The sequence below is a fragment of the Lepisosteus oculatus genome, chromosome 11 (assembly GCF_040954835.1).
Source record: "Lepisosteus oculatus isolate fLepOcu1 chromosome 11, fLepOcu1.hap2, whole genome shotgun sequence".
In the NCBI taxonomy this organism is placed as follows: Eukaryota; Metazoa; Chordata; class Actinopteri; order Semionotiformes; family Lepisosteidae; genus Lepisosteus; species Lepisosteus oculatus.
In genome coordinates this window covers 22,541,115-22,564,262 of record NC_090706.1, presented here as the reverse complement: position 1 = coordinate 22,564,262, position 23,148 = coordinate 22,541,115, and the positions used below count along the sequence as shown (strand labels likewise).

Genomic DNA, 23,148 nt, shown 5'->3' with positions numbered 1-23,148 from the left:
TTGCCCATTCCTTCAATTCATGTGCATCCAACACACAGTTCAATACTAGCAACTACACAAAATCTAAAATACAATCCTCATTTCAGTATCTATGTAAACATACAGTCTGTTAACTTCTGTTTTCTGTGCTTTCTCTATCCTGCTAGATTTGCAATTATTCTGAAAATTTTCTTCTTGAAATAACTCATTTCTAAATACCTTTTTTCACTGTTAACATCTTGCAGCAACTCTGCGACAAAATATACACTTAGCACAGTTCATCCTGCTACCAACATTGAATAAAAAATCTTATGATTTCTATATTTATGTCTTTATTTAGTGGTTTCATTAGTGACAAAGGCTAAACTTTCTTGGAAAAATGTCTTTTATGTGTTGCGGAAAAAACTGACTTGCTTTAACAAAGTATGTTTACAAATCCTTTCACCTGGCAATCTACCTGAATGCCCAACTATCTGAGAAGCCCTCCATGAAACTATGGTTGCTATTAATTCATTTAGGGTTTATTGACAGAATTGCTGTTTTTTATGCATGCTAATTTTCTGATTCCTCACTCTGTTTCATGTTTATAGATAAGACTTTATTGATCGTGAAGGGAAATTGATGTACATGATGAACATGTTTGTAACATACACCTTTTTGTGATTTTTTTTGTATATCTAAGCAAGTGTTCCTGCATCCCTCTTCTGCACTTTAGTCATGGCTTTTTTTCTGTTTGCTTATTTCAAAGCAACACCTGCTCCATTTCTAAAACTTTTTACTCATGTGCATTTTTGTATTTTTTACACCTCTAGCACTTTAACATCCTGAATTTTCATTTGCCTTAATTTGTAAAATGAACTTGAGTTTTAGCCTAAAAAAGTTTTCATTATCTTTTGTTTCTTGTCCTACAACTGTTATTATTGATCACCAAATTATTGTTCTTGACATGACTTCATTCAGCCTTTCCTGAACGTCTATGACAGGCAGAGAGAGTGCTGTTTCTGGTGCGATCTTTTGCAGCTGACATTTCACTGTTTTAAACGAACAAGAAATTAGATTGCTCATAGATCACTTATCCTATATAAACACAGCGTAATTGCCCTCCAAAAATCCTCTTTTTCTTGTTCGTTTTAGAGACCTTGATCGAAACTGATTTTAGATGTCAGAAAGGATTTATTTTCTCTGTATTTCCTACATTGCTTTGTCGAGATTTTAACTTTATATCTAACTTTATATCTAGGCTCAGATTTCAACTATAAATCGTACAGTAATTAATAGCAGTAAATACTGATGTTTTGCTCCCTCTTACCACAAAAATATATATGTTTTGTTGCTGGGATGAACTTTATTTCGTACGCGTAGCTACTGCGATTCGGACACGGACGGTTAAACATGGCGGCAAATCAGACACCCAGAGGGGGGGGGCTCTTCTCGCCTCCATAACTAAAATGCCAAATAGGAGTGGCTTAATCGACATTCACAGTCGTGTAACTGACAGTTTGAGGTAGCCTATCGTGTAAATTTTGCTTTGTTGCTGATAGGTTAAGCTTTTGAAACTCTGCCCCAAAGTCATGTGACTGATTTTTCGCCCTGTTTTGTTGGTTAAACGCCATGATCACAAGCACCACCATGGTAACTGGGATGTGTAGTTTTTAATTCCGTTTGAATTAGAACTGTACGTACTGTCTTCATATTTGGCCAGGGCTTTAAAGAGAAGGCGCGCCAAAACAATTTGGTGCCGTCGTGTCCGCTTTAAAGGTACCCCCGTGCTGGAAGAATTTGACCTCAGAACGTTTGCCCAGCGTACTGTTAGACAAAAGGAATGTAAGAAAACAATTACTTTTTGTCAATGAAAACCTGTGAACCATTGCTCACCTCTCTCTGCTGGATGTCCCTCTCACTCTCTGCTGAATGAATAAAAGCATTTTATTAAAAACGCGTTTGCGTTTGTCTGGTATTTACTTTGGTCCTTTTAACTGTTTTTCCATCTACTGTATTGCTTTGAGATGCCACTTTTAAAGGTGATATGTAAAATAATGTTTTTTATTATTGTTATAGAGAAACATGATCAGATTTTCCCCGGTTCAGAAAAAAAAGATCTAAAGTATACTAGTTTGTCACTCTTCTCATCCCCTCTCTGCTAAATGGCTTTTGAATAGAGTCACATGAAGAGAGAGGTGAAACAGCCTTACACAGCCCTGTCGCAGTACACAAATATAATTATATCTTAATAATTTCTTCAGATACGCGATTCTTTTAATACAGTCTTTGCTGTGCTCTTGAGGGTCCTTGTGATATTTCGAGCTCTGGTTGAATGATAAGTGTCGCAGTTTAAATAATTTTCGTAGTTAGAAATAATGAAACGCTCTGTTAAAAGCAAGGGAGTTCTTATGTCCGTTGCAGTAAAAGAAAATCCCTGACAAAGTAGGGCTTGGACAGATTCCAAGTGCATTTTTGCAATTTAAGTTGTATTGTCCATTGTGCTGCTGTAATACAGTTTAAAATAATTCAAAGTTTAAACTGTATCAGCTTTATTTATGGGTTGCAATTTAGAAAAAGTCAAAAACCGCACTCAAAATGCAATTTAGAGCTTTCTGGCAAGAGGAGACACCCAAATTAATAATGTAACATGCCACTGTTTGTGCATGAACAAAGTTATACTGCAATTTTCCTTAGATACGCGATTAAAAAAAAAAATTGAATCCCCGGCGGAACACATTCCATAAGAATCAGCACTTTTATACAGTATATCGCCTTTAAACACATATATTTAAACACACGTTTACGATTTAAATCAAAACGCGATTCAAATCAATATAAATGTTTATTTTGTAATGCATAGGTGACTATTCATTGTTATTAAAAATACTTAAATTCGATCATGTTGTGATATTTAGAAATATAAATTTGTTTGGTGCGAGTGAGGTTTTATTTAATCTCTGACCAAGGGAAACGTTTCATTTTTTCAAAGAAATGTTTGTTAAAAAAAGTATTATATTATATTATATTCCCCATATTATATTCCCTTTTAATCAAATTCTAAAAGTATGCTTGTTGACTCCGGTATCTCGTTAGTTAAAGACTTCGATGCTTAAAATGTTTAGGGAGAAATGGAATACTGGTGTGTATTTTTTCTTTAAAGTACCAAGACCAGCCATATACTGTATGTTTATGTTCCAAAATTAATATTGTTTATGGCTATTCTTTTTATGCTCAGCTACTAAGATTTCCTTTCAGTGGTAAAATTCCATATAAATATTCAATACTAAAATAGGCACAGTAAAGACGTTTACTGTAAATCTTTCTACGACAGACCAACGGTGCCCCTGTCGGTCAACCAATCACGTACCGCGGTACCGCGCGTCATCGTGCGTCACAATGCGTGACGCCTTAGCCAATTACCTCCGGTACATGTCTGTACTGCGCACTTTGAATGGCTGCATCTGTATGTCTCAATAACCTAATTTTGATCTTGTCTGTTTCTAGTAAGCATCATGTTAGACATTTTGGTTAATGAAATAAAGAATTGGATTTACTTCCCAAGAGCACAATAGTTATTTTCAAACCATTCTCAATCAGAAAAGTGAAGTTTTAGTTTTGTTTCCTATATTTAAAAAAATATTTCATGAAATTTTCTACTTATAGATATACAGATTCTCATGAAAAACTGAGGAGCAGGCTCTATTCACCAATAACAAAATAAATTAATCTCAAATGTGGGTAGCGAAAAAGGTTTTCACTATTTCGGTAAAGAAAAGATATACAGTATAAGGCTCTCAGCACAACTAAGGAGCTAGTCCAAATCAGCCTTCCCTTAAATGTGCTCTGTATATGTAACACCTTCAATGTAAATTAGTAGCTATGAAGCAAAACTCAGAAACATTCATGTTATATCTACTATTTTTGACAGGGGCTTAACGTTTAGCTAATGAACTGCTGAATTACAGGACTATCATCATACAATAGTGTTCTAGATAAGATATTAAATAAGGACATAAGAAAGTTCACAAACAAGAAGAAACTTTTTTTTCTACTGTAGCTTATTTGCTTGTATATAATTGACCCATGGGTCTCAACCAGCCATTTCTTGAAACACACTATGCTGTGGGTTTACAACATGGCTGGATAACCTGTTTCATATTCACAATCCTTTGGGTGAAAAAGTGCCTCCTTTGCCCTCTGATTTGTGTTTCACTGTTATTCTGAAGACAATAACAGTGAAATTATTGTCTTCAATAATTTCAAGTAACTGGGCTGAATTTGTTAGTGCCTTTGAGGATTTTTAATACTTGTTTCAGGTCCCCTTATAGTTTTGCTTTTCAAGACTAAAAAGGTTCAGTTCCTTCACCATGTCAGTGTAGGACATTCCACTAACCCTGGAATGTATCTAGGGAGCAAAAATTTTACACAAAATTGTAAATTAGGGCTTATTTGTGCGTTATATACGATTTTAGCATAGCATCTCATAAAGGCATTTTGTTTGCTTTTTTAATTGAATGACAAATGAATGTCCATCATTATGAGAAAATCAGCCGTTCCTGTTAGGAGTCTAAATTGCGGCAGGACCTGGATTCTAGACAGGATGGCAGTCCATTTCAGGGGACACACAACTGGCAGTTTAGAAACACCAAAAACACTGTGAAGCTATATAGCACATAGAAGACTCAGGATCTCATGAACCATGAGTCAATAGCACTAACCAGCAGATCACCGTGCTGCCCTGAATAATATGTGCAAGGAAAAACCTGTGAAAAACCTGCCTTAAAAAGGAAATACTGTGCTGTTGTGGCTCACATAGGATTGTATTATTAATACCACTTTTTGTTTTTGATGATGAAGGCTAAAATAAACTTTCACTTCCTGGTTGGGCTTCTCACACAATGTTTTAAAACTTGGAATTGAAATAACGAATAATATCCCCATTCCCCTGCAATACATGCAAGAATCCTGCAGCTCTGTGAAATACTTACAACAGAGGTTAGTATACCCACTGCCTTTCAACTTCTGAATAAGATTGCTACTATTGCTACTATTTTATAAGATGTATTGGACATTTTCTGAAAAAGGAAATAATTATGGTACCTTTCTTCAGGAAGACTATGATTTCAAGGAGACTATAACTTAAAATCCAACTGTGTAGACAATCTGATGTCATTTTGTGTATGTCTACAATATATGCTCTCTTTATAATCTCATGTATATTCTGAAAATCACTGCATCTGTATGGGCAGTGGTTTCTTATTGCACTTCAGTGCCTTGGTTTCGCAGCACACTTGCCTCAGCATTATTTGTAGGTATAATAAGATTGAACATGTCATCACAGCCTTTTCAGAAATATTTAACCTTTCAAATACCTTGTATTTGAAGAAAGAATCTTCACACTGTTTCTAAAAGATTTCCAGGGAGGAAAATAGTATGAATGATAGAAGTTGCCAGTAATTTATTCATATTTTCTTTTGGCATGCTGTGTGTTCTCTAAATGAAACTGTGACTCTTTTTCTTATTAAAAGACCATCTAAAGTTGTGGTCTATGGAAATACTGAGAGTTCTTCCCTCTAAACACGTGTTTACACTTTTAAACACACCACCGTCATTATTTGCAGTAAAGTGAAGTCAAGATATGTCACAGTAGTGAGGATTAGGGTTGTGAAATACCTCTTTCTATGGGTTTCATTAAGTATTAAGATGCAGACCAAAACCTTTTCGTCTATTTTTTACACTAAATGAACTAGATTACCATTCTCTATATCCCCCAAGCTTCTGTTTGTAGCTTGTTACCCTTTGAATCTGAAAGGTCTATGGTATTTACTCAACACTGTCATAAGTACGAAAGCCAAACCTATACAGTTTTGTGTGTGGTAAACATGGGGCCACATAATGATGGCTCTTTTATAGATTATTTGAGAAGACGTTGAAGTCGTTAACATCTTCCTTTTTAGGATTTTTGCTTTTCCACAGGTTGACAAAAGCCAAAATATTCTATGACTTTATGATGCAATGTACACTAGGGAACTAATGAGGCTGTAGTAGTAGTAGATCGCATAAAAGCAGCAGTGGAGACCTTTATATACTGTAAATTGTTAACTTATTTTAAGGAATAGTAATGGGATTTTTTAGCAATACATAATCCAGAATTCTTTGTAAACTAAAGTGGGAACAGACAAAATTAAAGAAATATCATACTTGCCTGTTGTTTACACTTGTCTTTTGTCTTATCATTCTCAGTATTAAATACTGTATGTATTTACTGTCAAAGTCACATAGTGATTTTTACTTATTTTCTCCAGTGTTAGATAATGTATATATGGACATATGCTTATACACTTTTTCTAAGTCCAAGTAAACTCTTGTTCTTTTTCAAAAATCATTGTATACTGTACATAAAGAAAGATCCTTTAATTTCTTATTTTCTTTTTGTCTAGCTATATTTACAGGCTTTTATTTATGTCAGTGCAAGCAGCTTTGAAAATCTGTTGTCAACAAATTAGATTAGAAAAATGTTTCCATTTCTGTCTCCTTCTTTGCATAAGAAGAAAATTGAAATGCTTTAAGATTTCAATATATTTTATTTTGCTATTAACTCCTGTTGAAAAAATGTCAACTTGATTAAATCTATGATTTTTATTAATCACACGTTTCCATTACACTCCTGCAGTATGAGATACCCTTGGTGAGGTTAAGAAGGAAGGGCTCTGAGCAGAAAAACTCCACTGAATGCTCCTTTTTTCTAAAGGAATTTATCTGTGATAGATTCTTGACATCTCAACTGTGAGAGAATTTGCATTGATCTCAGGTTATATTCATTGATGCTCTTTATTACAGTGCTGTATTAAGTCTAAGGCGGCAGCTCCTATTATTATTTGCGATGCTTTCTACCTTTTACATCCTAACTTAATGCCAATCACTTTGTGTTGGCAAAAAACTGTTCTGGGCTAAATTAGTATGAGGCATGGACTGAATCTGCCTGTATCCTGTAATCACTGTACATTGACTGTACATTTGATTCTGTCTTTCATATCAGGCTCTGAATAATCTGGGTCCTTCATACATTACTGAAGTCCTTCGTGTATACACTCCTTCCTGTTGGTTTTGTTCAGCTGAGGCTGGTCCATTACTCATTATACCTAAAGATGCAACCATTCAAAATGGGTGTGGTATTTCGCGGCATACCCTGGTGGGCGTGTCGCGGTATCACACAGTATCACGCAGTTAATCGCGTCATTTGACGTCATGCCAGAAACTATCCGGCGTCACCTTGTAAAACCGCCAGGGGGAGCTTAACCTCTCATGTACAGCATTTGAGCCTTTAATTTTGAACTGTGTATTACAGCATGTTAATCATCAGTCATTAAAACGTTGGTATATTTTATGAAAGCAAGATTGCTCAGTTGGACAAAAGTACACAATCTACCTTTATCAGAAATATTTATGCATCAAAGCCTTTACTGAAGATATTACTAATAGTATTAATAATGGATGACTTTGGACAAGCTGTATACTCAAAGTATAATTTCTTTAGCACATTTGTACAAGCACTTGGAATCTGTCCAAGCCATACTTTGTCAGGCATTTTGTTTTACTTCAACGGGCATAAAAACTTCCTTGCTTTTAACAGGGCATTTCATAATTTCTAACTACGAAAATGATTTAAAATGCGACACCTATCATTCAACTAGAGCTTAAAATATCACAAGGATCCTCAAGAGCACAGCAAAGAGTGTATTAAAAGACACTTGTATTTATCAACGCTTTCTTTTCCGTATACCACATTTTATCGAACCACTTCAGAGGGGTGTCAGCCAGTCAGATTCCAGGAATCGGCACTTTAAAGGAAAAATACACACCGGTATTCCATTTCTCCCTAACGATTTTAAGCATCGAAGTATTTAACTAGCATGTGAAATAGCGTGTGAAAAAGTGGTAGTTTTAAGCTTTTCTGCTAATATAATATGGAATCGCGTATCTAAAGAATTTAATAACGGTATTCGTGTGCTGCGACAGGGCTGTGTAGGGCTGTTTCGCCTGCCTGTTCATGCGAGCTGTCTTGTAGCCTACTGGTCTATGTGTGTAACTACCAACTAGCAGGTTGTGTGTTCGAATCCAGCTGGTGCTGGACTTTTCTTTTAACAAACATTTCTTCAAAATAATAGAATAGCGATATTATGGACAATCAATTGACTTTTATATTTCAAAATATCACAACATGATTGATTCTAAGTCATTTTTGATAACAATGAATAGTCACCTTCTTCCCTTTAAAAGCTAGCAAGACAGGTTTCGATTCACATTAGCTGGCGAGCCTTGTTAAAAAATCTAATGATAATGTAACATGCCACTGTTTGTTCATGAACAAAGTTACACTGAGATTTCCTTAGATACGCGATTAAAAAATAAATAAATAAAAATTAGAATCTCCTGCGGAACACATTCCATAAGAATCAGCGCTTTTACAGTATATATCGCCTTTAAAGGTGGCTTCTCAAAACAATTTACAGGATAAAAACAACAAGAACAGCAACAACAACAATGTTGTATTTCATTGCACTTTGAAAACCAAGTAATAACTTAACCATATGTGTAAACGTTTCACATGTTGCTGTTGTGAATGCCTGTGGAGTGTATCTTATTTGCCTTGCGTCCTGGTTATCTCGCCCTCCCCCCCTCTCTTCCTCAATTCAATTCAATTCAAGGTGTTTTATTAGCATGACAGATGGGTACAATCAGTGTTGGGTATTTACTTTGCTTTGAGATTCCACTTTTAAAGGTGATATATACAATTTTGACTAAAATAAATTGATATCTTTGTCTTCTAAGTATCTTAATAAACTTTCAGCATAGCTTTCTCCCCGTTAAGATTTATTTTCCTTAACTAGTATACTTTAGATCTTTTTTTCTGAACCGGGGAAAATCTGATCATGTTTCTCTATAACAACAATAAAAAAACATTATTTTGCATATCACCTTATGTGATATCACCTTAAGGATGCGCAAAGAAATTTAAAATAGTCTTTAGGTGTGAGGGTAGGAGTGGATCGCAGCAGGCATAATCGTCAAATTAGGAAAACAAAGAACTGGACAGGCGAGACGTTTATCCAGAGAGTGAGTGATCAGAAAAAGGAACAGCTGTTACACCAAGGTTTTACGCTCTCACTCTGTTGAATGAATGAAAGCATTTTATTAAAAACACGTTTGCATTTGTCTGGGTATTTACTTTGTAACCTGTGGTTTACATCTACTGTATTGTTTTAAGATGCCACTTTTAAAGGTGATATGTAAAATAAAGTTTTTTATTATTGTTATAGAGAAACATGATCAGATTTTCCCTGGTTCAGAAAAAAGACGATTAAAATCTGTAATCTTTGCACTTGTATGTCATCGGAAAATACAATCAGTTTCTGCTTTGTGTAAGGATGGTGTCAAAAAGTAATCTAAGTGGTGAGAAAGCTGTGCTCCTCAAAGCGCTTTACAGGATAAAAACAATAACAACAATAGTGGCTGGGCAAACAATTTTTTTTATAGAAATACAAAATGAGATACTGTATAATGAAGTGCATGAACAAAGTTATACTGCAATATTTCCTTAGATACGTGATTAAAAAAAAAAAATTTGAATCCCCGGTGGAACACATTCCATAAGAATCAGCGCTTTACTTCGCGCTTTACAACCCTTACTTCGTGCGACTGGAAAATAATTCATGATCGGATCAACAAAATGCTTCGTAGAAGGAGGCGCTCTTTTCCTCTAGTCTAACAGTCTGTCCACAAACAAAACATTCCTGTTAGACAAGAGGAATTGAAAAAAAAACAATTTTGTCAATGGAAACCGGTGTGTGTGTCTCTCTCTGCTGGATGTCCCTCTTACTCTCTGCTGAATGAATAAAAGCATTTTATTAAAAACACGTTTGTGTTTGTCTGGTATTTACTTTGGTCCCTTTTAACTGTTTCTGATCTACTGTATTGCTTTGAGATGCCACTTTTAAAGGTGATATGTAAAATAAAGTTTTTTATTATTGTTATAGAGAAACATGATCAGATTTTCCCTGGTTCAGAAAAAAAGAGCTTAAGTGCTACACCTAACTTTCTTAATTCGATGTATTTAAAGCAGTGAACTACTGTAGGTGTAACATAACATTCAGAAATACAATCGAGAATAGTTTTGTGGTGTTTGTTTAGATGAAACGTTCCTAAAACGTATAACGTAACAAAATTAAAGACGATTATAATCTGTAATCTTTCCACTTGTACGGTATGTCATCGGAAAGTTTCTGCTTTGTGTAAGGATGGTGTCAAAAAGTAATCTTAAGTGGTGAAAAAGCTGTGCTCAATGTATTTAAGGGACTTAAAAGTAAAAGGAGAAGTTATAAATGCAGACGCTCCCTCGGTGCCGCGCCGGGTGTAAATATCAAAATATACATTCGTCCCGGGCAGAGGCCGAAGAGCGCCCGGCTGGGGTGCCCGGGGAAGAGCAGGACAGGAGTGAAAGGCGAGGTTTAGGAAGGCGTACAGTCTGGGCAGGTATAGATTACACTTTTCTAAAACGTATTTGAAAAATAAAAACGATTACAATCTAATCCTTCCACGTTTGATCCCAAAATCCCAAGAAAAATAAATCTAAACGGGGAGAAAGCTATGCTGAAAGTTTATTAAGATACTTAGAAGACAAAGATACTGTATCAATTTATGTTGCATTAGCCTGATTATGATTAAAAAAACACATATAATTAAACACGCGTTTGCGATTTAAATCAATATAAATGTTTATACTGTATCGCATACTGTCCAGCCTCCATTTCTCTATAAAAATGTACTCTATTACACACACACACACAATAGAAGCAAGAAGCAGAAGCAGGGACGGTTGTCAGAAGGGAAGAAGGTGACTAAATCAAAAATGACTTAGAATCGATCATGTTGTGATATTTGAAATATAAAAGTCAATTGATTGTCCATAATATCGCTATTCTATTTTTTCGAATAAATGTTTGTTAAAAGAAAAGTCCAGCACCAGCTGGATTTGAACACACAACCCATGAGTTGGTAATTGGGCACGTAGCCCAGTAGGCTACAAGGGAAGTCGCATGAAGAGAGAGGTGAAACAGCCCTACACAGCCCTGTCACAGTACACTTATATAATCATATCGTTATTAAATTCTTTAGATATGCGATTCCATATTATATTCCCTTTTAATCAAATTCTTAAAGTATGCTTGTTGACTCCGGTATCTCTTTAGTTAAAGACTTCGATGCTTAAAATGTTTAGGGAGAAATGGAATACTGGCGTGTATTTTTTCTTTAAAGTACCAAGACCAGCCATATACTGTATGTTTATGTTCCAAAATTAATATCGTTTATGGCCTTCACACGCGTTATAGTATGCTCCTATTCTTTTTCTGCTCAGCTACTAACATTTCCCTTCAGTGGTAAAATTCAATATCTACAACGGGCACAGTAAAGACGTTTACTGTAAGTCTTTCTACGACAGACCAACGGACCACGAGTGCCCCTGTCGGTCAACCAATCACGTACCGCAGTACCCCCCATCATCTTGCGTCACGATGCGCGACGCCGTAGCCAATTACCTCCGGTTCGTGTCTGTACCGCGCACTTTGAATGGCTGCATCTGTAGGACTAAATACTGGGCTATGGGTGACCGTGCTTTTTGTGTTCCTGCACCATTTTTATGGGAAGCACCTGTTGTAACTTCTCTAGAGGGAGATTCTTAGGCAGTTTATAAATCTCAACGTAAAACTCAACTTTTTAGTGGGGCCTATGTCTGATCATCTTACAGTTTGTCTTGTAGCTCAGTGGTAGAGCACATGCTTTGGATGTATAAGGCCCCGGGTTCAATCCTAGGCATCTCTGGCATGATGACAAAAAGCATGATGTGCAATGATTTTCTTATTTTTTGTAATAGTATAATGTGCAGTGTTTTTCTTCTCTTCTTTTCTTTTGTATTCTATTTAAATGTACAGAAGTGCTGGGTGTCCATAAAAAAATTCCCTCAGGGTACAATAAAATCTTATCTTATCAATCTCCAATAAGGCTTTCTGCAATTTCCCTAACGGGAATAAAGCACCTATCTATCTTATTGTTTTATTTTATTTATTTTTTAATTGTATGTTTTTATAATTATGTACTGAACAACTAGGTTCAGAATATGGCTTTTTAAATAAAAGTTCTTATTCTTAATCTTATTTTCTTTCGGTAGAACTTTAAAATAAATGAACCATTGGCAGGGCCAGTGTACTGTGTTTCATTTTTAACCCTTTTGTAATTAACCACTTATCATTCAGAAATAAGTAGCACAGTACTTTAGGCTCATAAAAAAATAATTTAAAAAATCACATCTTCAGTCTCCATTGAAAAACAGAACCAAATTTGAAATTGAATGTTTAGTGGTGGGCAGTACCACCTGTCTTTGTTAGCTGCACAATTTCAATGACTTATACAATGTCTTGCAGGAGGTTTTTTTAATGGGGTACTTCAAACAGGGATCAGTTTAAGCTATAGCATCTTTTTTAAATATAAAAAATCTTATTATAAAAAACGTGGAAGGCTAGACCCAATTTGTGTTTCTCTCCTATGTAAGTATGGTTTCTATTTCACAGTTTCTCTCACCAAAGTTTTTGCTGGTCTCTGCTCTTCAGGGACTGCTAGTTTTTTCATTCATACAGTACAAAGCTGTTGACTACTGCTAGATTATGATATGGGTAGAATATGTGTAGCTTTGGCCTTTTTTGTAATCTACAAAATGTATTGTGAAAATGCACTGCAGTAGAGTTGCAAACCATAAATCTGAGGTTTTCACTCTCACCTTTGGGGAATCAATGGAGCCTCCGGTGTCTTTGCAAATGCTTCTTAATAAATAATAAAGTGGCAGTTTTTTTAAGCAGTTAAATCTGGAGGAAAAGGATTGATATTAAGATTTTCTAAGCAACTAATAAAGTGCTATTTAACATAAATATAAAAAACTAGTAAACATTAAAATACATTAAAAAATTTGATACATTTTATCTTTTTTACATTGTCTTGTGGAATTAGCCTGTACTTGTTCCTGTATCAAATAATGTTTTATTTACGAGGTTCCAACAAATTTAGAAACAAATAAGGCTTTTTAATCTTAAACAGTTTTACATCCTTAAGGTGTGGGTTAATTTTTAGAAGAATTGTACTGAAGAATACAGTCGCTTTCATTTTCAAAATGGTTCATTTTCTGGGTGTAAGTTTTTGTGACTTTCAATATTTAAAATATTAAACAATATTTCACATCTTCAGTCTTCAGTGGAAAACTGAACAAATCTTTAAAATTTAATGTTTATTGGTGGGTAGTGCCTTAGTAAAAAACAATGCTGATAATCATTTTTGAAGTAGTGGTTTAATGCATCATGCAAAGAACAGCAGAAATGGCGAGACCACAATTTGATTTTCATAAGATTAACTGTGACATTGAAAAGTGGATATGTTTTACTATTGCAGTAGAGGATGTTTAATGTTTAATTGACAGGTATCTTCACTGAATATTTGGCTGTTCTGTGGCTTATTCTCTGCCTGAGTGCTACGAAGAAACAGTGGCACAACCCAAGCTGCCTGGAAAAGAGTTAAATTCTTTGTTTACCACCTGTGGTACAAAACTTAAAGAGCAAACCAACAGCAAGCCATAACCAGCCATCAGCAGATTGTAAAACAAATGGCCCTTCATGTAGAGCTCTGAAACACCTGTTTTGTAAGACGAGGAAACCAGATGGTCTGAGACAGCCCTACACGGGGCTGAACATCTGGAGGAACAGAGAACCCCTGGTGCCTGTGCTCACAGTCCTGCAGAAAAGGGCTGGCGTCTGAAAGATTCAAGCAAAGAATAAATAAATGAAACATTTATTTCTTTCAGGCCCTCCAGGAAAACGAGGGAGGGTAGGCAGAAGAGGTGATCCTGGTAAGCCTGCCTTTATTTCTGTCCTCCCACATTTGCAGGGGAATCCAATGAGCTGTGAATCTGAACATAAACAGTAGACAGTGGAACGTGTCCTACAGTATTGCCTTTTGCATAACTTTGCCAAAACATTAAAGGTTTGAGTTGAAGTAAAGCAGCTATGGAGTCTGCTTTCATAACTTTTACTATACGAAATTCAATGGCTTTTCTAAAACTATGAAGCATTAATAATAATAATAATAGTAATAATAATAATATTAATAATAATAATAATAATATTGTTACATGTCTGTTTTAGCACACCATTTTAACCCTTTAAAGAATATTAAATATTGAAGTTAATTTTGAACATAAGAACTTTGTTTATTGCTTAAAAATCCATGTATCAGGAAGCCTTTTTAAGACATACAGACATTTCTAATTGAAAAGCACTTGAAGAAAAAGTTGACTGTATTTCAGATATAAGGTCTATAAGGTCCGTGCCTTGGATAATGTCATTTTCTATTTAGCTTTGTACAAGGACAGAAGAGGAAGCTTTTCTAGCAGTGACTAACAAGATTTTCAAAGTAAGGTTGTGATAAAGCTTACAAATTGTCTGTAATGATGAAATTGTATGCATTTTGCTCCAGAACTCTGATAATTGAGAGCCATCATTGCATAATTTAATGTTGTTATCATTTTTGCTGTGTACATCCCCCTGAGCGCTAACATCAGAGGTGCACTTGGCGAATTTTACAGTGCTATTATCCTGCAACCAAACACACACCCGGATGGTCTTTTCATTGTCGCTGGCTATTTCAACCAGGCGAACCTCAGGACAGTTCTACTGGAATTCTATCAGCATGTTCATGGTCCAACCAGGGGGGAAAACACACTGGGCCTTGTTTACACAAACATCCGTGATGTGTACAAGGCTGCTCCCTGGCCCCATCTAGAACAGAAAGACCACATCTCCCTGCTGCTGATCCCTGTATACAAGCTGCTCCTGAAAAGACCCAAACCAGTCACCAAACAAATAAAAGTGTTTGGTGTGACCTCAACACTGCAGGACTATTTTGATCACACTGACTGGAACATGTTCAGAGCTGCTGCATAGTTCGGGGACTGTTTGGACTTAGAGGAGTACACATCATCTGTCATTGGCTACATCAGCAAGTGTGCAGATGACGTTGTGATCACTAAGTCTGTCACTATTAAACCTAACCAGCAGCCTTGCTTGAACTCTGAGGTCTGTTCACTGCTGAAGGCTCAAAATGCTGCATTTAAATCTGGCGACAGAGCAGCACTCAAAGCAGCTAGGGCCAATTTAACTAGCGGCATCAGGAAAGCCAAATCAGCCTATGCCCTGAGGATTCAGGAGCATTTTGTGGACAAGGACCCAAGGCGCTGAATGATTTCTATGCACAGTTCGAGGCACTCCACACAACCCCAGCCATCACCCTGGTTTCCAAAAAATCACCAGTATCCAGCCTCAATAACTATTGCCCCGTCGTACTCACCCCAGTCATTATGAAGTGCTTCCAGAGACTAGTCATCAAGGCCTCACCCACATTAGACCCACACCAGTATGCCCACAACAGATCCACCGAAGATGCCATTGCTGCTGCAGTACATCTGGCCCTGACCTATCTGGAGGGTAAAGACTGTTATGTCAGAATGCTGTTCATAGACTTTAGTTCAGAATTCAATACCATCATTTCCCAACAATTGGTACATAAGCTATGCTCACTGGGTCTGAACACTCCACTGTGCAACTGGATCCTGGACTTCCTGACCAACAGGTGCCAGGCTGTGAGGATCCATGGTAACACTTCCCACACCATCATTCTGAACACTGGTGTACCGCAAGGCTGTGTGCTTAGCCTATTGCTGTATACCTTGCTGACACACGACTGTGTTGCCAAATACAGCAGTAATCATATCATCAAGTATGCTGATGACACCACAGTTGTGGGCTTCATCACTAACAGCGTTGAATCAGCCTACAGGGATGAAGTGGAGCGGCTTGCAGCCTGGTGTAAGGCCAACAATCTGTCTCTCAATGTCAACAAGACCAAGGGGATGATTGTGGACCTCAGAAGGACTCGGGCCATCCACACTCACGTGTGTATCGATGGTTCAGCAGTAGAGTTAGCGCATGGCTTCATGTTTCTGGGGGTGCATATCATCGAAGGACCCACAATACATCACACTTAGTCAAAAAGGCACAACAGCATCTCCACTTCTTGAGGAGACTGAAAAGAGCCGGTCTCCCCCCCTCCATCCTCACCAGTTTCTATAGGTGCGCCATCGAGAGCGCATCATGCTGCATCACCATCTGGTATGAGAACTGCGGACTGGGGAGCTATGCAGCGTGTGGTGAAGACATCCCAGTCCACCACCAGGACTTCACTGCCCACCATCCAGAGCATCAACAACAAGTGGTGTGTCAGGAGAGCACATAGCATCATCAAAGACCCTTTTCACAATCTCTTTACACCCCTGTCTTCTTGAAGATGGTATTGCAGCCTGAGAGCCAGCACCACCAGGCTCAGGATTTTTCCCGCAGGCTGTTAGATTACTGAATTCCAAACAGCACAAGGACTGATCACCACCTGCTGAACAACCACCCACTGCTGTGCTATCGCCACCATCTCACTGACTGTATGCATTGTAATGTTTGCACTGTTGTGTCTTGTTATGACTATATCCTGCACTATTGTCTGCTCTTGTCTCCCGCTCCCTGCAATAAACTGCAAAGAAAATCCTAAAACAAAAATTCAAGAGTGCCAAATACCTGGCAAGTAATGTAGAAAATGTCAAAAAGTAATTTGGAAAATTTTCTAATGTAGAAAAGTGCAGACAAGAGTGTTACATGCAGGTGGCAAGACATATAAACTAGAAATGTATATAACTCAAGTAGGTAGCTATGTCGGCATGCGTAGGTTGCAAAGGTTTATTCCATGCTGAAAAAAGAAGAAAAATGCGTTTTCGGCTGTGGAGCCTTCTTTGGGAGCCTTCTTCACACCCAATGAAGAATCCACAGCTAAAATGCTGTGTTTGTTTTCTTCTACTGATATTCTGGGATCAGTCTAGAAAATAGGCCGGCCCAGCTTTTTGGGGATCTTAGGCATGACCTTGGAATGGTGCCCCTCCAGATCATCATCTGCACATAAACTACTATTATCAGCTAACTAGAAAACTTTTACTAACCAGCTTTGAAGAACATGTAATACAGATGCAGCCATTCAAAATGGGTGAGGTATTTCGCGGCATACCCCGGTTGCCGTGTCACGGTATCACGCGGTATCACGCATTTCACGTGTGTCACGTGACTAACTATCCGGCGTCGCCTTGTAAAACCGCCAGGGGGAGCTTAACCTCTCATGTACAGCATTTGAGCCTTTAATTGTGAACTGTGTATTACAGCATGTTAATCATCAGAAATTAAAATGTTGGTATATTTTATGAAAGCAAGATTGCTCAGTTGGACAAAAGTACACAACCTACCTTTATCAGAAATATTTATGCATCAAAGCCTTTACTGAAGATATTACTAATAGTATTAATAATGGATGACTTTGGACAAGCTGTATACTCAAAGTATAATTTCTTTAGCACATTTGTACAAGCACTTGGAATCTGTCCAAGCCATACTTTGTCAGGCATTTTGTTTTACTTCAACGGGCATTAAAACTTCCTTGCTTTTAACAGGGCGTTTCATAATTTCTAGCTACGAAAATGATTTAAAATGCGACACCTATCATTCTTTAACTAACGTGATACCGGAGTCAACAAGCATACTTTTAGAATTTGATTAAAAGGGAATATAATATGGAATCGCGTATCTAAAGAATTTAATAACGGTATGATTATATCCGTGTACTGCGGCAGGAGTGTGTAGGGCTGTTTCGCCTGCCTGATCATGTGAGCTGTCTTGTAGCCTACTGGTACGCTGGGCAAACGTCCCGAGATCGAATTCTTCCGCGACGGGGGTACCTTTAAAGCGGAGACGACGGCACCGAAAATTTTTGGCGCGCCCTCTCTTTAAAGCCCTGGCCAAATACGAAGACAGTACGTACAGTTATAATTCAAACGGAATTAAAAACTACACATCCCAGTTACCATGGTGGTGCTTGTGATCATTGCGTTTAACCAACGAAACAGGGCGAAAAATCAGTCACATGACTTTGGGGCAGAGTTTCGAAAGCTTAACCTATCAGCAACAAAGCGAAATTTACACGATAGGCTACCTCAAACTGTCAGTTACACGACTGTGTATGTCGCTTAAGCCACTCCTATTTGGCATTTTAGTTATGGAGGCGAGAAGACGCCCCCCCCCCCTCCCCTCTGGGTGTCTGATTTGCCGACATGTTTAACCGTCCGTGTCCGAATCGCAGTAGCTACGCGTATGAAATAAAGTTCATCCCAGCTACAAAACATATATATTTTTGTGGTAAGAGGGCGCAAAACATCAGTATTTACTGCTATTAATTACTGTACGATTTATAGTTGAAATCTGAGCCTAGATATAAAGTTAGATATAAAGTTAAAATCTCGACAAAGCAATGTAGGAAATACAGAGAAAAGAAATCCTTTCTGACATCTAAAATCAGTTTCGATCAAGGTCTCTAAAACGAACAAGAAAAAGAGGATTTTCGGAGGGCAATTACGCTGTGTTTATATAGGATAAGTGATCTATGAGCAATCTAATTTCTTGTTCGTTTAAAACAGTGAAATGTCAGCTGCAAAAGATCGCACCAGAAACAGCACTCTCTCTGCCTGTCATAGACGTTCAGGAAAGGCTGAATGAAGTCATGTCAAGAACAATAATTCGGTGATCAATAATAACAGTTGCAGGACAAGAAACAAAAGATAATGAAAACTTCTTTAGGCTAAAACTCAAGTTCATTCTACAAATTAAGGCAAATGAAAATTCAGGATGTTAAAGTGCTAGAGGTGTAAAAAATACAAAAATGCACATGAGTAAAAAGTTTTAGAAATGGAGCAGGTGTTGCTTTGAAATAAGCAAACAGAAAAAAAGCCATGACACTTCAGTGCAGAAGAGGGATGCATGAACACTTGCTTAGATATACAAAAAAAAATCACAAAAAGGTGTATGTTACAAAAGAACATGCAAACATGTTCATCATGTACATCAATTTCCCTTCACGATCAATAAAGTCTTATCTATAAACATGAAACAGAGTGAGGAATCAGAAAATTAGCATGCATAAAAAACAGCAATTCTGTCAATAAGCCCTAAATGAATTAATAGCAACCATGGTTTCATGGAGGGCTTCTCAGATAGTTGGGCATTCAGGTAGATTGCCAGGTGAAAGGATTTGTAAACATACTTTGTTAAAGCAAGTCAGTTTTTTCTGCAACACATAAAAGACATTTTTCCAAGAAAGTTTAGCCTTTGTCACTAATGAAACCACTAAATAAAGACATAAATATAGAAATCTTAAGATTTTGTTATTCAATGTTGGTAGCAGGATGAACTGTGCTAAGTGTATATTTTGTCGCAGCTTTGCTGCAAGATGTTAACAGTGAAAAAAGGTATTTAGAAATGAGTTATTTCAAGAAGAAAATGTTCAGAATAATTGCAAATCTAGCAGGATAGAGAAAGCACAGAAAACAGGCAGTTATATTGATCAGATTAGTATGAAAAGTTATTTAGCAAAGGGAATGAGAAGAGTGACAAACTAGTATGCTTTAGATCTTTTTATCTGGACCAGGGAAAACTGATCATGTTTCTCTATAACAATCATAAAAAACTTTATTTTATATATCACCTTTAAAAGTGGCATCTCAAAGCAATACAGTAGATATAAAAACAGATAAAAGGACCACAGATTACAAAGTAAATACATATAAGAAAGACAAGCAGTTAGAGGTGCTACCAAAATTAGAAAATGAAGCAGATACAGACACTAAGTCTTCTGAAAAGAAAGGTTCTGAGGTTAGATTTAAATGCACTCAGGGTACGTGACTGATATCACTGGGAATACAAATTGAGAGCTCTGGGGTGCAGCTAGAGAAGACCCTGTCACCCACAGAATGTAGATGTTCTTGAGGACAGCTAGAAGACCAGAGTCAGACGGACAAAGGTGGGGAGTAGACAGATAATAAGCCATATACTGTAGGTACTGAATGAGGATGAGGATTTTGAAGTTGACTCGAAACCTGATAGGTAACCAATGCAAGGACTTGAAAACAGGTGTAATGCATCCCTGATAGGATTCTCGCTGTCATATTCTGAACATATTGAAGATTGCTCAGTGTGGATTTAATTTCCCCAGTGAACAGGATGTGCATTTATTAATTCTAGAAAAAAAAGCCTTTCTTGATTTCTCTAGTTCTTAGTTTCTCTAGTTCCCTTTAAAATAAACTATCATTCCACAATGCAGAGTATTATATGGACAGTATTTACACATGATATTGTGATTTAAAGAAATGAACACAAGCAGCTTTTCGAGATTTAAGTGTTGGCTGAGTTATTGCAGGATAAAAAACTAGAGATGTTGGTAAGAAGATAATTTTGGGATAGCTGAGGAATACATTGATAACAAGAACACTTCCTAATGGGGTTAGGCATACTTTTGATGAAGATGATGAAGTTAACAGACTGTATGTTTACATAGATACTGAAATGAGGATTGTATTTTAGATTTTGTGTAGTTGCTAGCATTGAACTGTGTGTTGGATGCACATGAATTGAAGGAATGGGCAAACATCGCTGATGCGGATCCACAGAGCCAGCATATTAAGATGTTTATAATTAGAGGCAATTTGTTTAAATAACTAGGTATGGATACTGATGTGCAAGAGAGGTGGAAAGGCTGTTTACTTAAGCCACCACTATAAAATATTTTATTCTCAGTGAGATGCTGCCATTTCATAGTGGGTTTCTAACACTGTGTATAGTTCAATCCACACAGTGCCTTTACTTCCATCCATTTCTAATCTCTTTATCCAGTACAGAGGATTAGGAGCCTATCCCAGTAAGCAACGGACACAAGGCAGAATACACCCTGGACATAGCGCCAGTCCATCACAGGACAGACAGACACAAACACACACACACCAGGGCCAGTTTTCCCATAAACCAATTAACTTACCAGTATGTTTTGGAGTGCGAGAGGGAGTCATATCACACATATGGAGAAAAACCATGTAACCCAGAGAGAACATGCAAACCCCACACACACAGGATGGCAGGAATTGAACCTAGGACCCCAGTGCTCCAAGATAGCAATGCTAACCACTTTGCCACCATTATAAATGGATGGATATCTTAGTTATCTTTCTAGTTCACAGGTTTGCATGCATAATTTAATTTTGAAAGGCGCTGAGACATCAGGTACTACTGTTGTATTTATGAAAAAGAAACAAAACAAAAAGCATACTAACAACTGTGCCATCCTACTCTTTAGTTAATACAATTTATTATTTATAAACAGTTAACATTGTTAGCAAAATATTTTGAATTATATTTAATTAGTCAGATTTAATGTATATTTGAACAATGAAAATATATTTTTACAAGATGCGGGGGAAAGTGCAACAACTTATTACAGTGCTAAATTTAATATTGATTGCTAATAGTTTATGCTAACACCTAACTTTCTTAATTAGGTGTAATTAAAACAGTGAACTAAGTGTAACATACCATTCAGAAATACAATCGAGAATAGTTTTGTGGTGTTTGTATGGATGAAACGTTTCTAAAATGTATAACGTAACAAATTTAAAGACGATTAAATTCTGTAATCTTTCCACTTGTAATGTCATTAGACAGAACAAGAAGTTTCTGCTTTGTCTAAGGATGGTATCAAAAAGTAGTCTAGGTGGTGAGAAAGCTGTGCTTAATGATAATTAAGTGACTTAAAAGTAAAAAGAGATGCTTCATATTGCTTGATTAATTTTAAAAACTAAGTTATAAATGCAGACGCGATCGCTGCCATAAGCGCTCCAGGCAGTAGAACGTTCGTTCTGTGCTGCTGCGCTCCGCGCCTCCTCCCTCTCTCGGTGCCGCGCCCCTCTCTGACGGAGCGCAGTGGGCGGTACGCTATTTTCAGAGCCTCTGATTGGGAAAAAAAGACCTGCTGATGAGTTTCACACAACAGGAAGAGAAAATAATGGGATTTTTTCTCTTCGAAACGTGTGTTGTCTTTATGAAATTCGTGTATTTTAAACGTTTAATTAAGAAGTAAAAACCTTACAGCGTACACAGAGATTCTGAGCTGATCACGAGGAAGAAAAATCACCCATTTTTCGCGCATAAAAAGTGGTTTTTAACTCTCGTAACCCATTTTTATAGGTTTTAAAGTCGTGCAATGTCTAAGTTAAGCAGGAACACATCATTATATCTCATTTTTTATTTATTTTTTAAAAATTTTAAAAATCGTTTGCCCAGCCTACTACTGGTCTAGGTGCGTGACTACCAGCTGGCAGGTTGTGTGTTCGAATCCAGCTGGTGCTGGACTTTTCATTTTTATTTATTTATTTTTTAATTGCGTAACATAAACATATTACCGTATGCAAACTGTAATGTATATAGTATGTATATGTATATTTAATGTCTTAACTGTGCCCGTTTAATTGAATTTAAAAAAATTATTTAACACGAACATTAAGCTGTTTACATCTTCCGCCTGAGAACAGTCACCGGTTGCTACCCAACGCAGAATGGTGATTGGCTGACACTATCTGACACCCCTCTGATTGGAGAAAAAAGACGTGCTGGTTTGCTATACATACTGTACCAGGAAGAGGATTTCTTTCTATTCATAACGTGTATTTTAAAAGTTTAAGAAGTAAAAACCTTACAGCGTACACAGATTTCTAAACTGATCAGGATCGTTATCTTTGTCTTATGCATAACAATGTTCACCGCTCTGTCCAGCAAATTAATAATAAACTTTATTTTATCTAGCGTTTTAAACGAATAAGTAATTAGATTGCTCATAAACCTAATCACTTGCTTTTTCTTTTTATTTAGGCTCCGATTTCAACTATAGATCGTATTATTAATAACCATTATAACAACCAACCAACAAAAACAACCATATAAACATAATGGTGGTGCTGGACCTTCCAGTTTTATTTATTTATTTTTTAATCGCGTAACATAAACATATTACCGTATGCAAACTGTACTGTATACAATATGTATATATATATATTTAATGTCTTAACTGTGCCCGTTTAAGTATTGAATATTCATATCTAATTTTACCACTGAAGGGAAATCTTAA

The 23,148-nt window shown here is 36.8% G+C and overlaps 1 long non-coding RNA gene across 1 annotated transcript in view; it reads left to right on the top strand.

Annotated features, from left to right (window-relative positions):
* The window catches only part of LOC138241758 (uncharacterized), a 242,914-nt gene extending 229,004 nt beyond the window's left edge, over nt 1-13,910 (top strand). The window contains exon 3 of the long non-coding RNA XR_011191027.1: nt 13,865-13,910. This is a non-coding gene — a long non-coding RNA (uncharacterized lncRNA). The remainder of the gene's footprint in view (nt 1-13,864) is intronic.
* The last annotated feature ends 9,238 nt before the right edge of the window (nt 13,911-23,148 follow it).